Raw genomic sequence first — 22,173 nt, forward strand, 5'->3', positions numbered from 1 at the left:
CGTGCTTCTCTTGGGCTTGTCTTCAGCGCAGCTTCACATAAGCTTCAATGTCCTCGCCCATGTCGGGCAAATAATTATGCGAGATAACAATGCCTTCATTCTCAAGGCACTCTGTCTGCTTGCTACGCTGGGCCTATGAGTTGATTGCCTTGACATGCGGCTGAATGCTTGGCGTGCGCTCAGCCGACGTGCGTTGGTTGCCTCTCGAGATGAAATTATGAGTGGCTCGATTGTCCACCATAGCTTACGGCTTCCCACCGCCATTCAAGGTCGATGGTACATAAAAGAAGAGAATGAGGAAGGATACCCTTTTAATACCCGTCGGAGTCCCCAACAATTCTGAGAGGATTGATCCCGGCTCCGAGTCATTATGCTTCTCGATTGACCAATCTGCTAGCTTTTTCCCTCTTGAGCAGATCCGCAACACCTTGAGAAACTCATCACGAGCCGAGGTGAGTCAGGCCGACCCGAGCATCGTCGGCTGCGGGGTTCTCACAAAAGCTTAGGTATCACGCGTTGGTACATCCCACCAAAGGGTGCCCTCACAAACTTAAGCTTTCTTTCTTGAGATCTCCACGACCTTTCTTGTAAACTACTTCTTTGGAAAGAGCATCGCCCCATTCTTCTTCTCCTTTCTTTTCTTTGTTTTTCATTCAGATGTTCAAGCAAGAGATTGAAAGCTCAAGAGTACTCTGTAAAGAAATGAAATGCAAGTCAAAACAAAGCCTTAAATTCTTAGGACTAAGGAAAGAAGGCGTAAACTAACTGCTCAAAGCTAAGAACACTTGTCTCAAGAGTAGAGAACTAGCACCTTGAAGAGCTTTCCTCAAGAACCCGGGAGTCCCACATCATCGGGACAATCGGTGGAGCCACATTCGAGCCTCTGGCACTTGAGTCCTAAAGCGGGTTTATCCCTACTCTGACATGATGGCTCTTCCTCTTCTTGTGAGGATTCATCCATTGGACCTCCTACCCGAGTCCACTTTCAGTGAGCTAGAGGCGAGAACAAAAGAAGGCAAGAACTTTGGAAAGCCATTTTGAGCGAAGAAATATGGTACTTTCTTTGAGGAGCCCTAGACCTTCTACTCTTTTACGGATTGATTCCCACTCAGCACTTTGCATGGCTACGCAGCCATGAGACCTATTGCCTTATTGTCTGGCTCACTTCACTACTGGAGAATGGGTTTTTCCCCTTTACGGTTCATAAGCGCTCTAACCCTTCGAGAAGCTCCATCAAATTCTAGTTGATGTGAGCACTTTCCCGAAAGATGAGTGCGAGATCGAACAATGAAGTCTTGGGTCCTTTGTCTAAGGTCCTTTTCGTTGCCCACTAGCCTTAATGCACTTTTTCAGAGTTGCCAAGGTGGCGTTGGTGGTCTCGTTTATCAAATAGATGAGAAAAGCGTATTCTTCATAGAGCCTTTAGCTATACTTAACATATGCAAAGGCCCACTTACTCCCTCGAAATTAAATTATTATATTTAGTAAAACTAGTAAAGCGGATTTCTCCCTATGCATTATGATCTCTTTCTTTTGATTCAAGTATGGAATTATCTCCCGAGTGCTGCGGAACTCATGACTCTATTAGAAAGTAGAATGACCAACTTTTACATGAATTTTCAAGTGGATGAGATCGGTCTAGTGGTCTCAGTTGGAGATGGGATTGCATGTTTTTATGGATTGAGCGAGATTCAAAGTCTGGAGAAATGGTGGAATTTGCGGTGATGTGAAAGGAATAGCCTTGAATCTTGAGAATGAGAATGTAGGTATTGTTGTCTTTGGTAGTGATACTGCTATTAAAGAAGGAGATCTTGTCAAATGCATGCTTTGGATCTATTGTGGATGTTCCTACGGGAAGAGGCCATGTTGGGCCATGTGGTCGAGTCGTTGGGAGTACCTATTGATGGAAGAGGAGGCTCTAAGTGATCACAAATGACGAGACGTGTCGAGTAAAAGCCCGAGGGGATTATTGAACGTAAATCGTGCACGAACCTATGCAAAGCAGGGCTTAAAAGCGATGGATAGCTTTGGTTTCCTATGGAGCCCGTGGTCAGCGAGAACTTATAATCGGGGGACGGAGACAAAGCTGGAAAAAGCAGCTATAGCTATCGATACTATATTAAACCAAAAGCAAATGAACTCAAGGGGCACCTCTCAGAGTGAGACATTGTATTGTGTCTATGTAGCGATTGGGACGAAAGCTTTCGACTGTGGCACAATTGGTTCAAATTCTTCCGAGGCGAATGCTTTGGAATATTCCATTCTTGTAGCGACCACCGCTTGGGATCTGCTCCTCTGCAATTTACGGCCCCATATTCAGGTGTGCCATGGGGAATATTTCCGCGATAATGGAATACGCATTAATAATATATGATGATCTTAGCAAGCTGAGGCGGTGGCATATCGACAAATATCATTATTGTTACGCCGACCACGAGGCCGTGAGGCTTTCCGAGGGATGTTTTCTATTTACATTCCGTCTCTTAGAAAAGAACCGCTAAGACGATCGGACCAGACAGTGCGGGTAGCTCGACTGCTTTACCGTCGATTGAAACACAAGCTGGAGACGTATCGGCCTATATCCCCACCAATGTGATCCCCATTATAGATGGACAAATCTATTCAGAAATTGAGCTCTTTTATCGAGGAATTAGACCAGCTATTAACGTTGGCTTATCATCGACGTCGCGTCGGATCTACCTTTCGAGTTGAAGCTATGAAACAAGTCTGCAGTAGTTCAAAACTAGAAATTGGCACAATATCGCTGAAGTGGCCGCCTTCAGCTCAATTTGGGTCGAGACCTTGATGCTGCGACTCGAGAGCATTACTCAATAGAGGTGCAAGGCGACATAAGTGCCCAAACAACCACAATATTCACCACTTCCAATTGAAAAAAACAAAATTGTGAGTGATTTATGCGGCTGTCAAGGGATTACGTGATCGAATGCCACTAGACGAGAATTTCTCAATATGAGAGAGCCATTCAAGTAGTATAGATCCCGAAATTACTAAAATCCTTCTTAGAAAAAGGTGGGTTAACTAATGAAAGAAAGATGGAACTAGATGCTTCTTAAAAAGAAAGCGCTTTGCCTTACCTATGATGCAAGAAAGATAGGAAGAATTTCATTGACAACAAAAAATGTGATGAGCGTAGCGTACTTCTTATAGGTTTTATGAGGTGAGGGCGCTATGGCTTTCTCATTCTTGTACAACACCAACCTCTCGATATGCTGAGAAAAAGGAAGGTGGGAAATCGACCATTTTCCCGGTAGTCTTAGAACCCCATCTAGGGCACCTCCGCATTGCCATCTTCTTTGGGACGTACAAGTGCTATATATATATATTCTTATAAAAAGAGTCTTTCTTTTATTTGTCTTATCCTTACTTTAAAAGTAAGTGATTAGGGAATTAGTGTAAGTAGTTCATTACGGACATCCCCCTCCCCCTCCTCAACCCCCTAATGTTGTTAGCGAGTTGGGTGGTATCTACCTTTTTTATCCTCCATTTTAGCTATGAAGTCCTTCTACTCTGCTTTGATTGAAGGCTAGTTATTTTTTATGTCTTTTATGTAAGATGTATTTTGGTTCTATTCTTCGATTCGAAAAGCCCGGCGATGAGGGATAATAGGTTTTTGCTCCCAGCAGGGACGGGCTTTCATCCAATCGTTGAATTTTCTTTATTTTTATAAGGAACATCGGTACGACACCGAAAAGAGGCGGCAAAAGGCTCAAAGTCAATCTTCAAAGGTGCCGTCACGAGATGAGAGAAAAGTGGCGATAATGATGTGATACTACTTCGATTGATTGATGGATGGATGGGCGGAGAGTCTAAGTGAAAATTTCTTGAAAAAAATGGTTTATTGTTGGGCACACCAGCTCCTTAGCCCTCTTTGGCTCGTTAGTTTTGGGTTGAAGCGCGGCTAGCGAAGGGACGAATAAAGTGATCGTGACGGCCAAAAAGGCGAGGCTTTGATTGCATTGGACCCTTTTTCAATCAAAGGTCGAGTCCACGAAGGAAGAGTTCCTTGCTTCAAAAATCCCCGGCTTAAGCTTTGGAAGTTTATTCTTAGAGGTCTCATCCACTGGGTGGATTTTTTTCGCATCTAGGCGGGACTCGGGGTCTCTGATTCGTGACCCCTAATTTCCACTAGCCCAGATGCTTCGTGGGCGTGCATAATAAAAATCCCTTCGAGCCCTTGCTCGACACGAGTCCGAGTATGATGCCGATCTCTTAGAGATGGACCGGTTTATTAGCGAGTAAAGAGCTTAGCCCTACCCTTTCGAAATTTCCCTTATTGGTTGGTGACCCCTAACCACTCTGCAATCAAACTTACATGATTATCGTGCGGAATTGAGTCCTATGTCAGCCCACGATATGCATGCTTAGGACGGAAAGAGCTTTATAATCAACTATGCTAACCTCGAAACTGCCAATTGAGGAAGGGTTGTTCGACTTTCGAGCCAGCGAGTTGCCGGTTCGAATCAAGCTTTTGCAATGAAGTTAGCTCTCTTCTTACGCTACTGTTGGTCTCCTAAGTCGGATCTATTACATCTTTGACTTTAGATTTCATTGGCTTTTTCTTTTTGGGGCTCTCTTAAGCGAGAGAAGAGAAAGGTCTCTTGTCCTCGAAAAAAACTCTCATTTCGCATTAGAAAGAGCAGGCCATAGAGCAACTTTTGAAGTTCATGATAGCCCCTAGACGCACACCGATCGCCGGCTTGGTACTCCAACTGCCGTATTCATTACGTATGTTTCCCTTGTAGCCTTCTCCTTTTGGTGGGGCTAGTTAGCTACCACTGCCCTAGTTGAGCTACCCGAAAAAGCTCCTGCTCTGACCTCCTTGCACTCAACTGGTTTGGCATAGCGGGTTAAGCACATTCAAGTCATAAGGGGGATGCTTTCCTGGTTTATCAATCCTGGAGCCTTCCCATCACACTTTTGAGGCTCGCCCCTTTTGTTCCTCCTATCCCTCTTCCGAACCAGGATTTACGGTCTAATTCTTCTGAAGTTAAGGTTTGATTTACGTGCAGGGTTTCAAAAAAATAAGGCTTCCTACTTCACGATGGTATCTCCCCTATCCTCAAGGAAGTACGGGTCCTCTGCGCCTTCTTTTTTGCCCTATTTATAGCTTATAGGTTCCAGTCCCCCTTGTGCCTAACGACCTCTCCCTATCGATTTAGTACATTCTTTCGACTCGAAGGGCTAGCTCTCGAAAAGTAGGAAGTGTTTATTATTTTCTTGGGCGCAGTCCTTTCCCACTTCCCATACTTTCTAGGCACTCTTACGTCCGCCTTTAACTCGGGGGGATTTTTGGTTGGCGATCTCATCTTCTCTCGGATGTATTGACACAACCCATACTGACTCCATAGGAGACCAAACTTTACTCACTGTGAAACAAAGCGGCCGGGAAGTTCAACAAGCTGAATAAAAAATAAAGAACCTTCCTTTGAAGCCCTGCGATCACTTCCAGCGGAAGGAAGATAAAAATAAACTACGAGCGAAAACAAAGGGTGATTGATATGCCGACTCCTGCTCTTAACCGTGGGTGGAACCCAAAGTTCATATTCCACTTCCCAAAGCCAAACCTCTCAAAAGAAAGAAAGACTATGATAGGGGTGAAAAAGACAAAAAGGTGTGAAGGTGGCTCTCGGGGAAGACGGACTTCATCCACATTGCGGTAGAGAATGGAGCAGGGAGGCGAACTCCCAGACATGTAGGTAGAGGTTAAAACCTTCGCTAAGACAATGTGGAGGGCATATGTCCGTTATAGAAAGAAAGCGGAGTGGTACCCTTTGGACGAGAAGAATCTCTTTTGGTTTACCGTCCATCTAAGAGTTTGCTTTGAACAACTGGCGGCATATGGACAATCGGGTTGAGTAGCAGCTTTCTAAGGCACAATCCCTGAGTCAGCGACTACGGTATAAAAACCATCTTTCCACGCAGATTCTTCATAACCTTCTTTCTTTGCTTCTCTTGCACCATTTGCTTGAGCATAATAAATGTAGCGACTAATGCTACCATAGTCTTTCGAGAAAAGCATAGTCTTCATTCGTTGCTTGTGAGCTGTGGGTCTCTATCTATAGTCATGGTTGGTGGTTTTTGTTTTTGGGATACTCGAGCCCGATGATGTATGATCTTTCTCTTTCTACGAAGTCGATGACTTGAGTGAAATATCTATTCCCAATGGTAGAAGTACTTATGCTACGACGCGTGGGAAATCTCATTCATATTCGGATCTTGCAAGACTTGATGAATATGAAAATGAAAGTCGATCTGAAATATGCTAGGAGCTTATTCCCCATCGGGCATTTTATTATTTTGTCGAGTGGAAAGAAAGCCGATTCGTTGGTCTTTTTACGGATCGAGGGCGAGTGAAGAATGAGCCGCTTTCTCGATTTTCGAGTCGAATGGTAGATCCATTCTTAGGCCATCATTTGCTTAAGACCTAGCTTCAGATAATTGGGGAAGGCCACCTTTCCCTGATTCCTTCATCTCTTTGTAGGGTCATGGGCATAATAAGAGCTTTAGGGTCCCCCCTGCGCGTGTGTTTCATTCCTCCCTCCATAGAACATTATATGGACCGGGCTGAATTGCTTTCGGCACCTTAGCTACTTGCTTTGCTAGCTGTCTGAATGACGTCTGCATAACTTTGCGCTAGTCTCAAAAGTCTTTAGGTATCAACTACCGGTGCGGGCAGGCGGGAGGCGTCAAGCTGGGATATCAATTGGCTTCTTCAGCTCTGTGGGTCTTGCTGTGGTAGCGAAAGATATACAGCGTCATTCGATGAAGCGAGGGGAATGCGTACTCTAATTTTTCTTACTCTTACTAAGAAATCTTTCTTGTCTCTTTGGTTCTTTGGAAGCTTGTTCCTAACCGTTCTATTAGTTTAGTTCCTCGTCGGGAAGTTTTTACGAGTTCGTCCTTCAGAGTTAATCTTGTTCTTAGCGTAGACTTTTCGGTTTCGATTACTTTCGATGAGAGGCATTATTATTATTATGGTCTTAATGTTTATAGGGGTCTAATTGTAGTTATTTGTTGACGCCATGCCCGAGTCACGAGCGTGGGATGGCTCGTTTGCATCTGAAATTTGAAAAGAATTGAAAGTGGCCTTACATCGGTTTATTGGTGCTATTGGTAATCTCCGCTTCTGAGTTCAAAGTGTCTATCAATCAAAGTTGCCATACCGAGTGTGTTCCGATTCGGACGCTGGGATGAAGGCTAAGCTAGGTGCGAGAATGGAAGTCATGGGTAAATGATTGGGTAGCTCGGCAGAAGTCAAGCGAGAAATGAGCGGCCTTCGGCCGGTGTGAATGAAAAGGGCTTTCACAAGAGTCTCCTAAATACTTGGAAATAAGGTTCACGTGAAGGGGTCGAAAGTAAGTGAAGCTAACCCCGTACCCATCTATTGCCTCAAAACAAAACCGAGCAGAATCGATCGGTTGGTAGGTGGTCCCCAAAGCCGATCCGTTCAAGGAAGCCCAATTGGGATGACACTGGTCGCGACCGAGGTCACCTTTAATTGCCTTCGCGTGCCTATGCTTAGTCTTTCCGTTACTGCGTGACGAGCACTAAATGAAAGGGGTGGAAGTTCCTCCACATTTGATGATCGTATACATTCACGCGAGTGCTTTTTGATATAAGTCTTTGTGCGATCCATTTGTTCGCTGCGTATTGAAACCTACAGGCTAGATCTTCGGACTCTCGCTTAAAGATGGATTGGCGGTTTCGAAGAAGGCGGCTTTTCTAGGCTAAGGAAGGAACTTCCCGACGCAGGAGTATGTTGAAATCTTCGCTAAGACAATGGAAGGTAGCGTATGTACAGGTGGCGAGGTGAGGGGACTTCCTATTGGATGTGGAAATTCTTGCTCTCATTCTTGCCGGACGGCTTTTGGGCAAAGGTGAATCAAGTCCATTCTCTTTGTCCCGATTATCGTGTGAGCTGAGGAGCGGAACTCGGCAGAAGATCGATCTGCAAGAAAGGCCTTCTTATCCATTCCATTGGTTCATTTGCTTAAGGCGGTACATGCGAGGGCAATCGGGTGCGATAAGTACCACCTCTCAAGTTGTTTAGCTCTTCTCTTCCCTTTTTCCCGATTGGTTCTTTTGTCGGGGTGAGCGGGGAAACTTCTTCTGTCGGTGAGCTTTGCCAAGGCATATTTTTCCCTACGTGTGATCGGTCCGGGAGTGAAAGAAGGGATCAAAGCTTTAGTAGCAGTCGGCGGATCGAGATGCAATTCTGAAGCTGGTACATCTTTGCCTGTGGTCCATGTTTCAGCAGGGCTGGCATCCCTTAGCATATTTTTATACAATCGGACAAGATGGTTGTGCAAGTAATGGCCATGCCTTACGATCGACCAACGCATTTTATGCCCTGCTTGATGTGATCCACATACTCTATCATGGACTTGAAACAACATTTTTTATGCTTCTTGCTCACTCAAACACCTGAGGATCAGTCCATCCAAGGCGGGTCTCCCTACTGAGAAAGACATAAAGAAAAGGGTCTTACAAGTTTCAAAACGTGTATTTGACTGGCCTAGAGATGGCTTTGCGAACCTTGTACGAGTGATCGCATGCTGAGGACCTAGCTTAAAGAGGGTAATGAATGCCTGATGATCTGAACTACCAATCACCTTCACGGGCTCTTTCTTAATGGCCGAACTTCACCGATGAGAAGCTTAGTGCCCTTTCCTAGGCCGGTCCAGGGGTTGGGTAGAACCTCTATGCCATTTTGCATCTTGAGTCTTTTCCTTTTCCAATATCAAGACAAGAGGGGATCATCTAGCCCACTATGGGATTGATTGTCCACTAGGGGATTCTAGGGAGGAATTGACCGATAGCTCACCGGCGTCCACTATCGATTTCTAGGGGTCGTACTGAATCATCCCATTCTTTGAAGTTTGAAACTTGTGGCAAATCGCGATCTTTTACGTCCCATTTCAACTAAGGGCAGATTTTTCCCGGCTTTTATGTATATCGACATCGGGATATTGACGATTATGGATATGTTTCCTCTTTGTCTAAGTTTGGGAAGATAGTTTCCACTTTGATGTGGACGTGGACCTCTTGATAGCAATGAAGTGATCGCGAGACTTGGAATCGCAGTGCGAAGGGGCGCTAAACGTTGGCGACATGCCTAAAGTTCCTAACTCAATCCTTTTTTATAGACTTTTGAATGAACCACCCTACGCTAATGAATTCGAAGTCCTCCGGGCCAATCTTTCTAATTCAAAACGATCGGTAACGTCCCCCCATCTGACCCGTTGAAGATCCAAAGGTGGGAGGCGCTTAAAATGCCATTGATTACCTTGATTTATGAGCTTGAGCATTGCAACGATTGATAAGCTGCTTTGGCGTTGTAATCTCGTTGAAGGATTCCAACATGAGAATAACTAGCTTATTGGCCTTCCATGTGCAATGCTATAAAGAACTTCTGTCTTATAGATATAGAATTGAAAGCCATCCTCCTATTCCGCCTAAACCTGTCAATCGAGCAATTGAAAGAGGTGCTCTATTCAAGATCGCAAGGAGCTGTAAAAAGGTATTCAATGAATAGGTGCGAGAGGTCGCCTTTCTTTGGAGCAGTCGAGAATCCACTCCACGAGGGAGGGTCTTTTCCTTCCAATCCATGTCGGGAGGAGGCGGTCATTTCATGTCCCTATTGTTCTTCATCGCCTTCAGTGAGACTTTTTGGTCCTTTAGTGGAGGAGATTCGTTCACATCCATTTAAGGCCACGGAATGGAATGGACGTATGATCAACGATCTTTGGTTCACTATGGCCAGCGGGAGCTACGTTACGTACGTGGCGATATCCCTAGAATCACCTAGTAGGAATCCGTCTTGACACTTTGGGAGTATCACCCGCTCTACATCATTGAGGGGTCTTAAAAAAATGTTTCTTACAAACATTCTAGCCAATAAAAAAAAAGCAAAACCAACGGAACATGGTAGGCCAGGTCATCACTGATTCATCAGAAAGAGGCTTCTTCATTCGACGAAGCAAGGAAAGGTTCTTAAATAAGATATGGGAAAAACGATTTGGCATCTCTTATTTCTAGAATAGGTCGAGCATGACTTCTTTCAACTATTATTCATAATAGTGATAGAATGAATTTGATTTTAAGCTCTAAAATAGGGTTTTTTGATAAAAGTAGGGCTGAATCATTAGTCGTCATTGTTCATAGTCGGCGGTGGAAGAGGGGTAGCTTTGATTGCTCAAGTCGCACTCTATTTCATGGTTGAATGTGAAAAAGAATTTCTTTTGTTTAGCGACAATCTTATAGGGATGATGCTTTCCCTTTGTGTTAAGGAAGAAAGGCCAAAAGGTAACCGCTTTTTGCTCACCCGGTGAAAGGCATAGTAGGTACAAATGCTATTGGTTTGCTTGACTTCCTTACCTCGGGGAGCTTGAAAAAGCTGCTAACAATAAGAGTTTTTGTTTTTGTTTTATCTTGCGACCTTCCATGCCAAACAGGGTTGAAGGGATCGATCCCAATAGCCTTCACGAGGAGAAAGATCCATTCTTTATAGTGAGTTCTGAAAAGCTCGAATAGAAAGAAGGTTCTTTGCTTATTTGCTGAACCCGAGTCAGGTCTTGCATTTTGCATTCCCGCTGTTGACATCCCATCTAGTTAGCTAGTTAATGGTGAAACTTATTTTTGAATGAATATCAGGTAAAGTAAAGTCCTTGCTACTCCGGGTAACATTTTTTATTCTTTTCTTTAAGGTCACGAGTCGGGTGGAAGCTTACTTCCTGCGGTAACCCCTAGGCTATGTGACCCGGCGGTATCTATTTCACTTTCAAATACACTTTTTCAATTTCATAGTTTAAGCAAAAACATTATCCGAGACCCGGAAGAGGGCCGAGGAAATCGGTAGCTATTCTCTCATAGAGACTCCGAGCGAGATACTTAGTTTTACCAAAATTGCATTGCACGAGGCGAACGGATGTAAGGAAGGCTACTTCTACTTCTTTCTTCGTTTTGGTCCCCGGATAACTTATTTAGGAGTGAAAGAAGCCAAGTAAGTATACTTTTTTATTCAACGAGCTTTTCGAGATAACCCGAGTCCGAGTGCGCGTGAGCTAATACTTCAACTCCAAGGCAAGTTTTTGAGGAAAAAGAGCGGTTGGTTCATGCTTCGAAGAAGAATCTTTCTTTAGATCGAATATGACGTTCTTCCTGGCGATGACAAGGTCAAGCAAGGGAAGGAATAACTAGTTAATTCGGAATCGAATCCATTTTTATTTTAAGCAAGCATTCCATAGATTCCGCTGTAATTGAATCTGGTGCAAAGTCAGTAGTACTAGGGCCTTCAAGTGGGAATTTCCTTCTATAAGAAAGTGTAGTGAAGTCGGGGCAGATCCTTAGTCTTGGGAAGTAACTTCCGGATTAACTGATTAAGGATAAGAAGTTCCAGTCAAAAGATAAATGAGTTAGTTCAGGCTCAGGGGGGCATGAAATAAAATAGATAAGAAAGGCGATTTCGGATCTGAAGAGTTGAGTTGCTATGGCGGAATCTGTTGAATTTTTTAAGGTGGCCTTACTTATACTTACTTATATACTTATATAGAAAAGTAGTTTTGATCCCGGCACTGGTCAAATGGATTTAGGAAAGCTCTCCCTTGATTCTTTGTTAATGGCACAATTCATTCATATAAAGATGAATGCTAAAGACTTTTAAAAGAAGAAGGCGAGCTAGCAGATGAGATAAGCGTAGAAATTCACCTGAGGCCGACTTAAAGTGGATATAGTTGATCCCGTTAAAAGGGGTTCTCTCTCTCTTGATTAAGTCATTTCGAATGGACGAATAGATGACTAAGGACCCGTTATTGGTCAACTTAAGGACCAAGAGCACGGGTACCTCCACCGTCTGGTGCCCAAGCTCCCCAAGGGTCTCATTAGAGGCGGTTAGTCCTCCGAAAGTCAAGCACGTTATGGAGCAAGCAATTCGGGGCTTCCACTATTTTAACTTCATGTCAGAAAGGGTTTATGCTGCTGACTCAAAATGGGAGGGCTTTCTTTTTTAAAGCACAGGGCTAGAGACAAAGCCGGTAGGGAAGGTGCGATTGAGCGACCGTCTGTATCTGAACTTGCCTCTCGGAAGGAGTCTAGATCCTAGTATACCTGGACTCTCTCGTTCTTCCAGTTTCCTTCAATTCTGTAGATTAGTCATCTGGACTCGTCAGTCTTGTTGGTAGCCCGTAGTCCCTTTTCCAGTCTCAAAGAGGAATTCAGTTAGAACCGATTCAACAACAGAGGAAAAGACTTCCTATTCCAAGGAAGTGGAAAGGGCTTTCAGCCTAGACTAATTCTTCTAGGTTAATTTCTTTTCCTCCAAAGAAGGGATAGGTCTGTCTAGGGTCGCTCGACCTGGAAACAACAGTTTTTCCTAAACTAAATAAAAATAGGTTCGTTATGCAAACTGAGATCTTTTTCTGGTTTGGGGAGGGAATTCGATGAATCTGAAGCAGTAGATACTAAAGGAGAATCAGCCAAAAATGAATATTCCTTTGAAAGAAAGGGAACGAGTGGAGTATACAAAGCAAAAAGGGAAGGTGGGAGGGTAAGGTAAAGTTGAGATAAGATCGTAAGAAAGGATGGGCTCTCCGCCGATCCTTATTGGGTAGGGGTAGCTCGTATTCATTCAGTAATTCTACCCCTTCTTCATTCTTGGACCTCCCTTCTTAATATGTTGACTCTTCCATGCTGTGTCTCAGGAACCTCTTCAATACGGTCTGGACTACTATCTCCCGTTTATAGTTCCGCTACAGATGATACACGAGGAAGATTTTTTTATGGCGAGTTCTTCCTTCTAATTACGAGCATATCTATGAATCATTCTACGAGATGAAGCGGCGAGCATCGGTTCAGTAGAACCTATAAAAATAGATGGTTGTGGCGTGAAGTACTCTTGTGCACCCTACATCACTCATCTCGCAGCGCAACCCCGCCCCATTATGTTATGGAAGAATCAGCTGTAGTGTGTGGGTACAGAATGTAGAAGCGATCCGTGATGGAAGCCTTTAATTAATCAGTATTTTATTTTACACTTCGGAAGATGGTCAAGGTAGCTTGCTTCCAAGCCACTGCACGAAATACGCATGTAGTCCTTCCTGCTAGTAGCAAAAATAGTGGCATAGCCAATCAAGCTTCAGCCACAAGCAAGTAGTCCAGTAACCAGAAAGCTAGCAGCAGTAAGGGCAGTGAGCAAGCAAGTGGTAGCCAAGGATAGGGCTTTGAAGCGGTAAGTTGCGGGGTAGCCAGGCCCAGTAGGCAGAGCGGTCCAATCAGGCCAGTCAGGGATAGGAAAGTAATAGCTGAAGCTCGCTCCAATAGGGAAAAGGGAACCCTTTCTAAGACCTCATACCTCCAAAGCGTCCTGAAAGAGTGTAGGAGCCAACTCTATTGGAAGAGGCACAAGGGGAAAGGAGTGGGGAATCTCTATGCGTGAGGGCTGCCTTGAAAAAGGATGAGAGGTGGGAACTCCTTCTCTATCCTACAGATCTAAAGCTCGCAACCAATCAATAGGTTGAAAAAAAGGATGGGACAAGGATATACCAAATGAAAGCCTTCTACAGAGACTCTTCTTGTTTTGTGTAGTTGAAGATTTAGTGACTTTGCCAAATGAACCATATCTATACAAAAATGATAATATCGAGACCACCCGCTCGCCTATCGTGATTAGCTCCTCGCGTACGCTCTCGCTATGGAAATGAGTCATTTGTTTAGCTCTCATCATTGGTAAGTTCCCCTCACTCAACCTCTGATAAGTGCTTGTGCGATATGAATGGGAAGCATTCATTCCTTATGTTGAGCATTACTTTTCTCAGGTTTTTACATTAATATGTGTGTTTTTATGTTACTTTTATGCAGGTAGGGTTGTGAGCCCGAGTATGAAGGAAATAGGCCAATGTGGATCATAATGCACCTATTTTGGAGGAGATCTTGCTAAAGTTCAAAGCGAAGACATAGGGGCAGGTGTGAGATGCTAGAGTGTCGCCCTAACCTCCTCGCATTCGAGTGAGCACATCCATTTTGGAGGGGCACAAAGGCGGTCACACTCGAGCATTCCGACTTATGCATATAAGAACAAGAGCTCCACCAACATGTATATCATTGAAGAAGCAAGTGATTCACGACGTGAAGGTGTGCCCGTTTGCGTTACCCCGATGAAAGTATGGAATTGGGAAGTTATTCGGGTCGAAGGCGTAGCAGTAACACTTCGAAGCAAATCTATGGCAGACCTTCGTTCACGGTGACCGAGAAATCGGAGAAAGCGAGAGAATCCACACGGGCATGTTGAAATTATCCACGCCGTGTGGAAATTCACTACGGAGCGTGTAGCGTCCCACTGCGTGGAGTTGCCCGATTCCAACCCTATTTAAAGCTCATTCAGCCCGATTTTGGTATTCTTTTCTTCATCTTTTCCCCAACTTGAGAGAGGTATTCGGCTATGGTTTTGAGGGTATTGGCTAGGGTTTTGGATAGATTCTATGGTTCTGACATCGCGCGTCGGTTGGAAGAAGGTTATTGGGAGAGCTTTCGTCGGCATCGATCCGGTGAGGTGTATCCTAGGCCGGACAAAGGATCCCTTGCGACGAGTAGAGGACTCTCCACAAGACCATCGACACGACAATCGAGGGGGTTTCTTTATGGATTCATTGCTTTTACATTCGATTTCTTTGATTGTACTTAGCTCCATGGAGAGGTAAACCCCTAATGGGTACTTGGGTGATTGTGAACCGTAGGATGTATTCGTTTCTTTGAACTTCTTTATTATGCTTTCAGTAAATTGATGTTTATTGTGAGTTCTAACCTTGAATGCTTGATTGTGTGAACATTTCCCCTAGAGTGACACTAGGGTTGAGAGTTCTTGTTGGTAACCTTGTGAGTGGTGACACACCACGGCGTTAGACAAAAGCTAGGTTGGAGAGGGTTGAGAGGGTGAGTCGAGGAGGTGCAGGGAGGCGTCCCTTTCTCCTCCGGCGTGATAGATTCTACCTCCGTTCCTTGAGTTATTTGCGGCCATAATAGAGTGAATGGTCTAAGAGATGAACCTCATGCTGGGGCCTAGTTGCAGCGTGCAATGGAGTGAAGCATTGAGGGGATCTTAGTATCTAGGGCTTAATTGTTGCTAGGGACCTTCCGCCTGGACCAAAGGGTTAGGTTTATAACTAGGAAGCGATTTATCACTTGGAATCCCTAGAGCTCATTGTAACTTTATTCGAGTGCGAGGTTGAGAGGTTATTTAATCTCTCCTCCGGGACATGAATAGAGTTAGGCATAGTTGACCTTAGATTTGGGACTATGTATGTAAGGATTTCCACGACTCACCATTGCATTGAGTAAGAAGCATAATAGAGAGTTGTTGCACTTGAAGCGATTATCCTAGGTGAAGCATCATCTGAGTACCCCATCTTTATCGATTACCTTACCTCCTCCTTACTTTTGCTCTCTTACTTGTTGCTTTTAATTGTTGAGAATTGAATCATTATCACACTTATCATTGTTGATACTCCACATAGCTAAGAATCGAATTAAGTGTCTTTACTCCCTACTCCCTTTGGATTCGACCCCGCTCACCCGGGATTATTACTTCGACAAACCTGTGCACTTGCGGGATATACACAAGGGGAACTTGTTAAGTTTTTGGCGCCGTTGCCGGGGAGCTAGGCGTTTAGAGATACTTTGCACTTTGTTTTCTTAGCTATTTCACCACACATTCTATATCATATCTTCTTATTCTATCATCATTCTGATTATCTTTTTTCTTTCTTTTTGGTGCAGCTCCAGGTTATGACCCGAGGGAATCCATCAATAGTGATTGAAGGAGACCCTGAGCTTGAACATACACTTAGAAGAAAAGGGAAAGAACCTATGCAAGAATAGCATAATCTAGCTGATTTGGAAGTAGAAGGATCTGAAAACATGGCAAAACAGAATGATCAACAATGAACACTATCTGATTATGCCAGACCTTCAGTGTTGGGGACACAATCGAGTATTGTGCGTCTCCCGATTACAGCTCAGAACTTTGAGCTAAAGCCGGCATTCATCCATATGCTGTAGCAGTCCGCATAATTTAACGGTTTGGCCGATGAGGATCCAAATAGTCATATAGAGAGCTTCCTCGAGGTGTGCGACATGCTAAAGATAAATGGTGTGACGGATGATGCCATTAAATTGAGAGCCTTCCGATTTTCCTTAAAGGGGAGAGCAAAGCAATAGCTACACTCATTACCTAGAGCATCAATCACTACATGGGAGGAGATGGTAGAAGCTTTCTAGCCCGTTATTTCCCTCCCAGAAAATCAGCAGAGCTTAGGAATGAGATCTCATCCTTTGTGCAGTTGGAATTGGAGTCTCTATTTGAGACATGGGAATGGTTTAAGGAACTCCTGCGAAAGTGTCCGCAACACGGATTCCCGGAGTGGATGATTGTTCAAACCTTCTACAATGGTTTGAACCCGAGTATAAGGCAACTCTTGGATGCGGCGGCAGGAGATACCTTAGGTAGCAAGACCCCTGATGAGGCTCGTCAATTGATTGAGGAAATGGGGTTAAATAGCTACTTATGGAACGCTAGGGAGAAGAAAAAGGTGGTCAGTCTCCATGAAATTGATGCGGTAACTTCATTGGTGGCCAAGGTGGAGAGTTTGAGTAAGAAGCTAGATCTTATAGCTTCAAATAGAGTTGCGGCCGTGACCAATTGCATCGGTTGTGGTGGAGGACATGCTCCCTCCGATTGCCCAATCGTCATTGGTGATGTTTCTTCAGTTGAGAACGTTGACTTTGTAGGTAATGGCATGAGACCTTAAGGGAATCCCAACAGCAACACCTACAATTCAGGTTGGAAGAATCATCCCAACTTTTCATTGAGTAATCAAGGACCACAGAAGACCATGGGGCCATCGGGTTTCCAACAACAACAACAAGCCCCTCAAGTGGAAAACAGAATTTCAGGCTTGGAAACCCGAATGACGGATTTGGAGAAGCACTTGGCTAGATTTGTTCAATCGGCAAATACAAGGTTTGAATCAGTCGAGGCTACACTTCGCAACCACACCACCTCCTTGCACAACCTTGAAAATCAAGTGGGGCAAATTGTGAAGTCTCTCTCCGAAAGGCCACATGGAAGTTTACCAAGCAACACAGAAACCAATCCTACAGAACATATGAAGGCGATCACTTTGAGAAGTGGTCGTGAGGTTGAAGGAAGGCTTCTGAGTGAAAAGCCGAAAGAACACGCACCCGAGGTTGTAGAGGTTGAGAAGGGAGTAAACAAAGACAAAGAGATGGCACCCCCACCATCCAAGCCAAGAATCCCTTACCCCTCTAGATTGAAGAATGACCAAAGGGATGAACAGTATAAGAAGTTCCTGAGTCTGTTCAAGCAATTCCACATCAATATTCCTTTTGTAGAGGCACTTGCTCAAATGCCTAAGTACGCAAAGTTCCTAAAATACCTATTGACCAACAAGAGGAAATTGGAGGAGAGTGCTTCAGTGGTGCTAGATGCTTCATACTCGGCGGTGTTGCAAAAAGAACATGCCGAAAAAGGAAAAAGACCCGGGAAGCTTCATCATTCCGTGTAACATCGGCAACTTATGTGAGGAAATGGCATTGGCGGATTCGAGGGGCAAAAGTATCAACGTCATGCCATATACTTTCTTCCAAAAAGCTAGGCTTAGGAGAGCCTAGGCCTACTCGGATGACTTTTACAATTGGCGGACCGAGCAGTGCACGACATCCGAGAGGCATCATTGAAGACGTGCTTGTTAAGGTGGACAAGTACATTTTTACATTGACTTTGTAGTGCTAGATGTTGATGAGGATGCAGATGTACCCTTGATACTTGGGAGACCGCTTCTTGCGTACTTTCCAAAGCATTGATTAACATGGACGAGTGAGAGCTCACATTTAGAGTTGGAGATGACAAGCTCACATACCGCTTCTGCTGAAGCCATGCGGCATTCTCTTGATTTCGATGACACTTTATACTTTCTAGACACTCTTCTTGAGCTTATTGATGAATATGTGCGGGAAATGTTCAACCCGGATCCATATGAAGGTTTGTTCGACCAAGAGGAGAGCAATGAAGAAGTAATGATGCTTGGGTCGACTGAAGAAGTAACATCTACCCCAGGGATATTGAAGAAGGTGCTCCCAAAAATGAAGAGGGCTCGAAGACGCAACCAAAAACGCTCCAAGACTGTTGGAGACATAAAGGAGCCAAGGAAGTTGGACGAACCATTGCTAGGTGGTCCGAAGCCCGATAGTACACCCTATACCATCAAGTGACTTTGCTCATCAGGCTTTCAAGCCATGGGTAAGAGGGCAACCTTCATTCATGAACCCCCGTGAGGTAAGAAAGATACGTCAAGCTTAGTGACGTTAAACAAGCGCTTCTTGGGAGGCAACCCAAGTGTTTACTATTTTCTTACTTTTTAGTTTAGTTTGTTACATGAATAAACTGTTAAGTGTTGGTGTTTTAATGTTTAGATGTTTGTGCTGCTATTTTATTGTCGGTTTTTCAAATTCATCGTATGTTTTATGAAGAATTGGCGAAGGTTCGTCATTTGAGTTCTATTTCATGTTTTTATCTGGTAAATTTTGCATACTAGCGCAGCCTCTAAGTGTGTAATCATGTTCAGAATATTTCTGCAGAGCCTGCAGGTTTTTTCTAAGTCTTCCAGAGAAAACACACGGGTGTGTGGAATTTCCACACGCCCGTGTATGTGTACTGTGAGCTCATCCAGAGAAGGCACAGGGGCGTATGGCTACCCCTGTGGATGACCATGCGACTGGCGCACGCCGGTGGGTTATTTCCGCACGGGCGTGTGAATTTCTGCAGAGTTGGGTAGAGTTTTTCCCCGAGAACACTGGAGTGGACTCGCCTCACTGGGTGACCTTGTGAACCACACACGGGCGTGGGTAATTTCGGCACGCCCATGCGAAACTCTGCAGGTTGCTCCCTCCATCCCGAGAAAACACGGGGCGCAGCAGCCCTGTGGAGTTGGGCATGTGAATGTCCACGCCCGTGTGGAATTTCCGCACGGGCGTGTGGATGACTTGATATTATTCTCGGATGTCTAGGGAAGCACGGGCGCAAGCGCCCCACGCTGGGTCGCATGCACGGGCATGGATATTTTCCGCACTCCCGTGTGAGATCATTCTAAGTTAGTGAGAGTTTTCCCCGAGAGCGCACAGGGGCGTGCGTACGGCCCTATGGAGCTTTTGAAGTGAGGCACACGAGCGTGGGGAATTTCCACACGCCCGTGTGATGCACAAAACGCCAAAAGTCGCGAGTTCTATTTAAAAGAGGATGGTTTCTCTCCCTCTCACGACTCCTTTTCACTTGAAAACACTCTCACAGTACTCTCCGAGTCCATAGCGCCAGTTTGGTGGGATTTTAGCGAAGTTTTCCGGCCGGCTCTTCATTTTCTTACTCCTCCTCGTCGGTAAATCCTTTTTCATCATCTTCTTCATCAATTCATAGTTTCTATCGATTAATCTGGTTAATAATGCTTCGTTTCTTCAATTGGAACGATGATTTATGTTTAGAACGAAGTTAGAAATATTATTGAGTTGTATTTTTGGATTGTTGATGCCTGGCTGTGCGGTTCTCACGCCACGTGAATCCACACGGTCGTGCGGAAATTCCACACGACCATGTGGATTTCTGCAACATTGTTTTAACAACTTGTTTGATCAATTTCGTTTAAATTTTGCAGATCATGGCACCTAGGTCAAAGAAGCAAGCTGATAAGAGGCCACGTGAGTCATCCCCTAAGCTCGAGGGCATGAGATTTGTGATTCCCGAACATCACGTCCGTTATGAGCGCTTGTCGAGACTTCGTTTCGGACAGACTCGATTTCTAGACACTACTATATTGTGGGAGCTTCAGGAGGGAGATGAGTTTGCCGATGAGATCGAGGATCTAGTTTCAGAAGGTGGTTGGCGGCGATTCTCGGCGATTAGAGAACCGACCATCCAGAGTTTGCTCGGAGATGCTCTCCTTGTTCGAGTTTGATAGAGCGTATGCGAGCTTCAATAGTTTGGACACCATTCATTTTAGAGTATTTGGACGCCACCATAGCTTGAGCATTACGCAGTTTTCCGTCCTACTTGGCTTGTACGAGGAGGCATTCACGGATCTGAGAGGAGTATGCGCAGTTGCCCTACTGATTATCACGGAACCTTGATCCCTTGAGAGAGCTTCACGAGTACTATGTGGTCAAGGTCGAGTATGAGCAGTGTGTCCAACGCCACGTGCCTTTCCAGCTGCACATGACGATATTTGCACGCCATCATGAGTAGGTCGGTGAATGGCCGCAGTGATAGTACTAGTGTCTTGAGCCGTCAGGAGCTGTTGTACTTGTACTCGATGGTAGAGCGCGTACCGATCCACTTAGGGTACATCTGGCTGATTACATCGGACATCGGGGACAATATGCTAGGCGGAGCGATCTTCTCGGGCCCTTACATTCACGAGATTAGTGCTGGGCATGGGTCTCTTGGATTCGATTCGCGGGGCCGAGAAGGCAGTGTACCCGCTCCCACAGGTCTAGAGGCGATGCGGTTGATAGGCATGGTTCGCGAGGGGTTTGGGACAGGGGGTTTTTGCTTTAATCCTACCAGCCCGAGAGATAGCGAGGATGCGGTGGTGAGCCGGAGCATCTCACCCACCCCGAGCCTCGGCCGGCCATCGATGGAGACCGAGGCACCTCCACGTGACGAGGAACCACCCGGTCAGTATGTTTTCACCATCTCGAGCCAATGATCGCTTTGAGGAGGCTCGAGAATGCTATAGGAGTGGTCCGAGCCGAGGTTGCCGAGATTAGGGCTACTGCGAGCCACTCGAGTACACAGAGTTCATGGCACGTTTCGACATATTACAGCAGATCCTAGAGCGAGACGATGCCTCATCATTTGTCCTACAGCCGAGAACTCTTCAGGCCCCGTCAGTTCCTTCAGCACCTCCATCCTCGACCCCAGCACCGGAGGACCCACTATATGCTTCCACTTGACGGTGCAGGAGCCCTAGAGCGACTCTGACACTTGACTTTTCTTTTACTTTCATGCATTTTACTTTATTCTATTTTCTTGTTTTTAGACTTGTTCACTCCGAAAGGATTTTTCATTCTGAGTTTATGTTATGTTGGATTTACCGAGTTGTATTCATTGCTTCATCTTTTATATACTCTAGTTATTTTCGTTTTTCTTGAGCTTCACTGAACCCCCTCGTGTATGCCTGCAGATGGTCTTGTCATCTTGGGGATTGAGACTTAGTCATGGGCACGACCAAGGTGCTTCGGCACTTGGCCGTGTGAGCTTCACAACCCGTTGAAACATTACTCCCAACAAATTAGCTTCATCAAACGCAACACTAGGAGTCAGGGGAGTATTGTTCTGATTGCTTCTCCCACATCTATTTTTGAATGATTTATTTTGAATGAGCTTGCATGTGTACATTGAGGACAATGTACAACTTAAGTGTGGGGGGGAGTTTCATAATGCACACATCTTTTCTATTGTTCTTGATTGATATATGCTCACATAGCCAATGGCGGTTCACCTTAGTTGCAATGATTGTATTCTTAAGTCTAGGAGAATTGTTAATATTGAATGTTTTCATCCTCTAGTTCTTGCTTGAATGTTTACGAATTTTTGCCCGATTTACATTGAGTGCACTACTCACTCTCTGAACTCTATTGGAAACTCATGTTCAATGTTAAAAGGACTAGTTAGGTTTACTTCTTTTGCTAAATTCAACACAAAAAACAAAACAAAAAAACACAAAATAGTTTTTATTGTTTATTTGTATTTGTTAGGGTGGAAAGAGCTACCACCTATGAAGTATGAAGCTACTCTCACAAGTCGGGATACTAGTTATGCCCTAATGAGAGAAAGAGCTACCTCATAGGATGAGTGAAAAGCCACCACTCCGGTAGAAAGAGCTACCACCTCGAAAGTGTGAAAGCCACCTTAGCGGCCGCTTTGGAAAGGGCTACCTTAGAGGATGTGTGAAGCTACTACCATCTTTTTAAAAATTTTTTCACTTTTTAAAGATAAATAAGTCCCTTGTACTTAGAACTTTTGAGGAGTATAACTTGGGTTGTTTTGAGTGAGTTCACACACTTACAGAAATTCGGGTTTTGTTGTCCTTT

General features: G+C 44.7%; 1 non-coding gene and 1 pseudogene across 1 annotated transcript; one reads left to right on the plus strand and one right to left on the minus strand.

Annotated features, from left to right (window-relative positions):
* Positions 1-1,512: 1,512 nt before the first annotated feature.
* Positions 1,513-2,768, plus strand: LOC120278511 (annotated as a pseudogene).
* A 13,551-nt stretch (positions 2,769-16,319) lies between these two features.
* Positions 16,320-16,426, minus strand: LOC120279748. Its single transcript, XR_005542051.1, has one exon. It is a non-coding gene; the product is annotated as a small nucleolar RNA R71 (small nucleolar RNA).
* Positions 16,427-22,173: the final 5,747 nt, after the last annotated feature.

The sequence above is a fragment of the Dioscorea cayenensis genome, chromosome 16 (assembly GCF_009730915.1).
Source record: "Dioscorea cayenensis subsp. rotundata cultivar TDr96_F1 chromosome 16, TDr96_F1_v2_PseudoChromosome.rev07_lg8_w22 25.fasta, whole genome shotgun sequence".
NCBI lineage: Eukaryota > Viridiplantae > Streptophyta > Magnoliopsida > Dioscoreales > Dioscoreaceae > Dioscorea > Dioscorea cayenensis.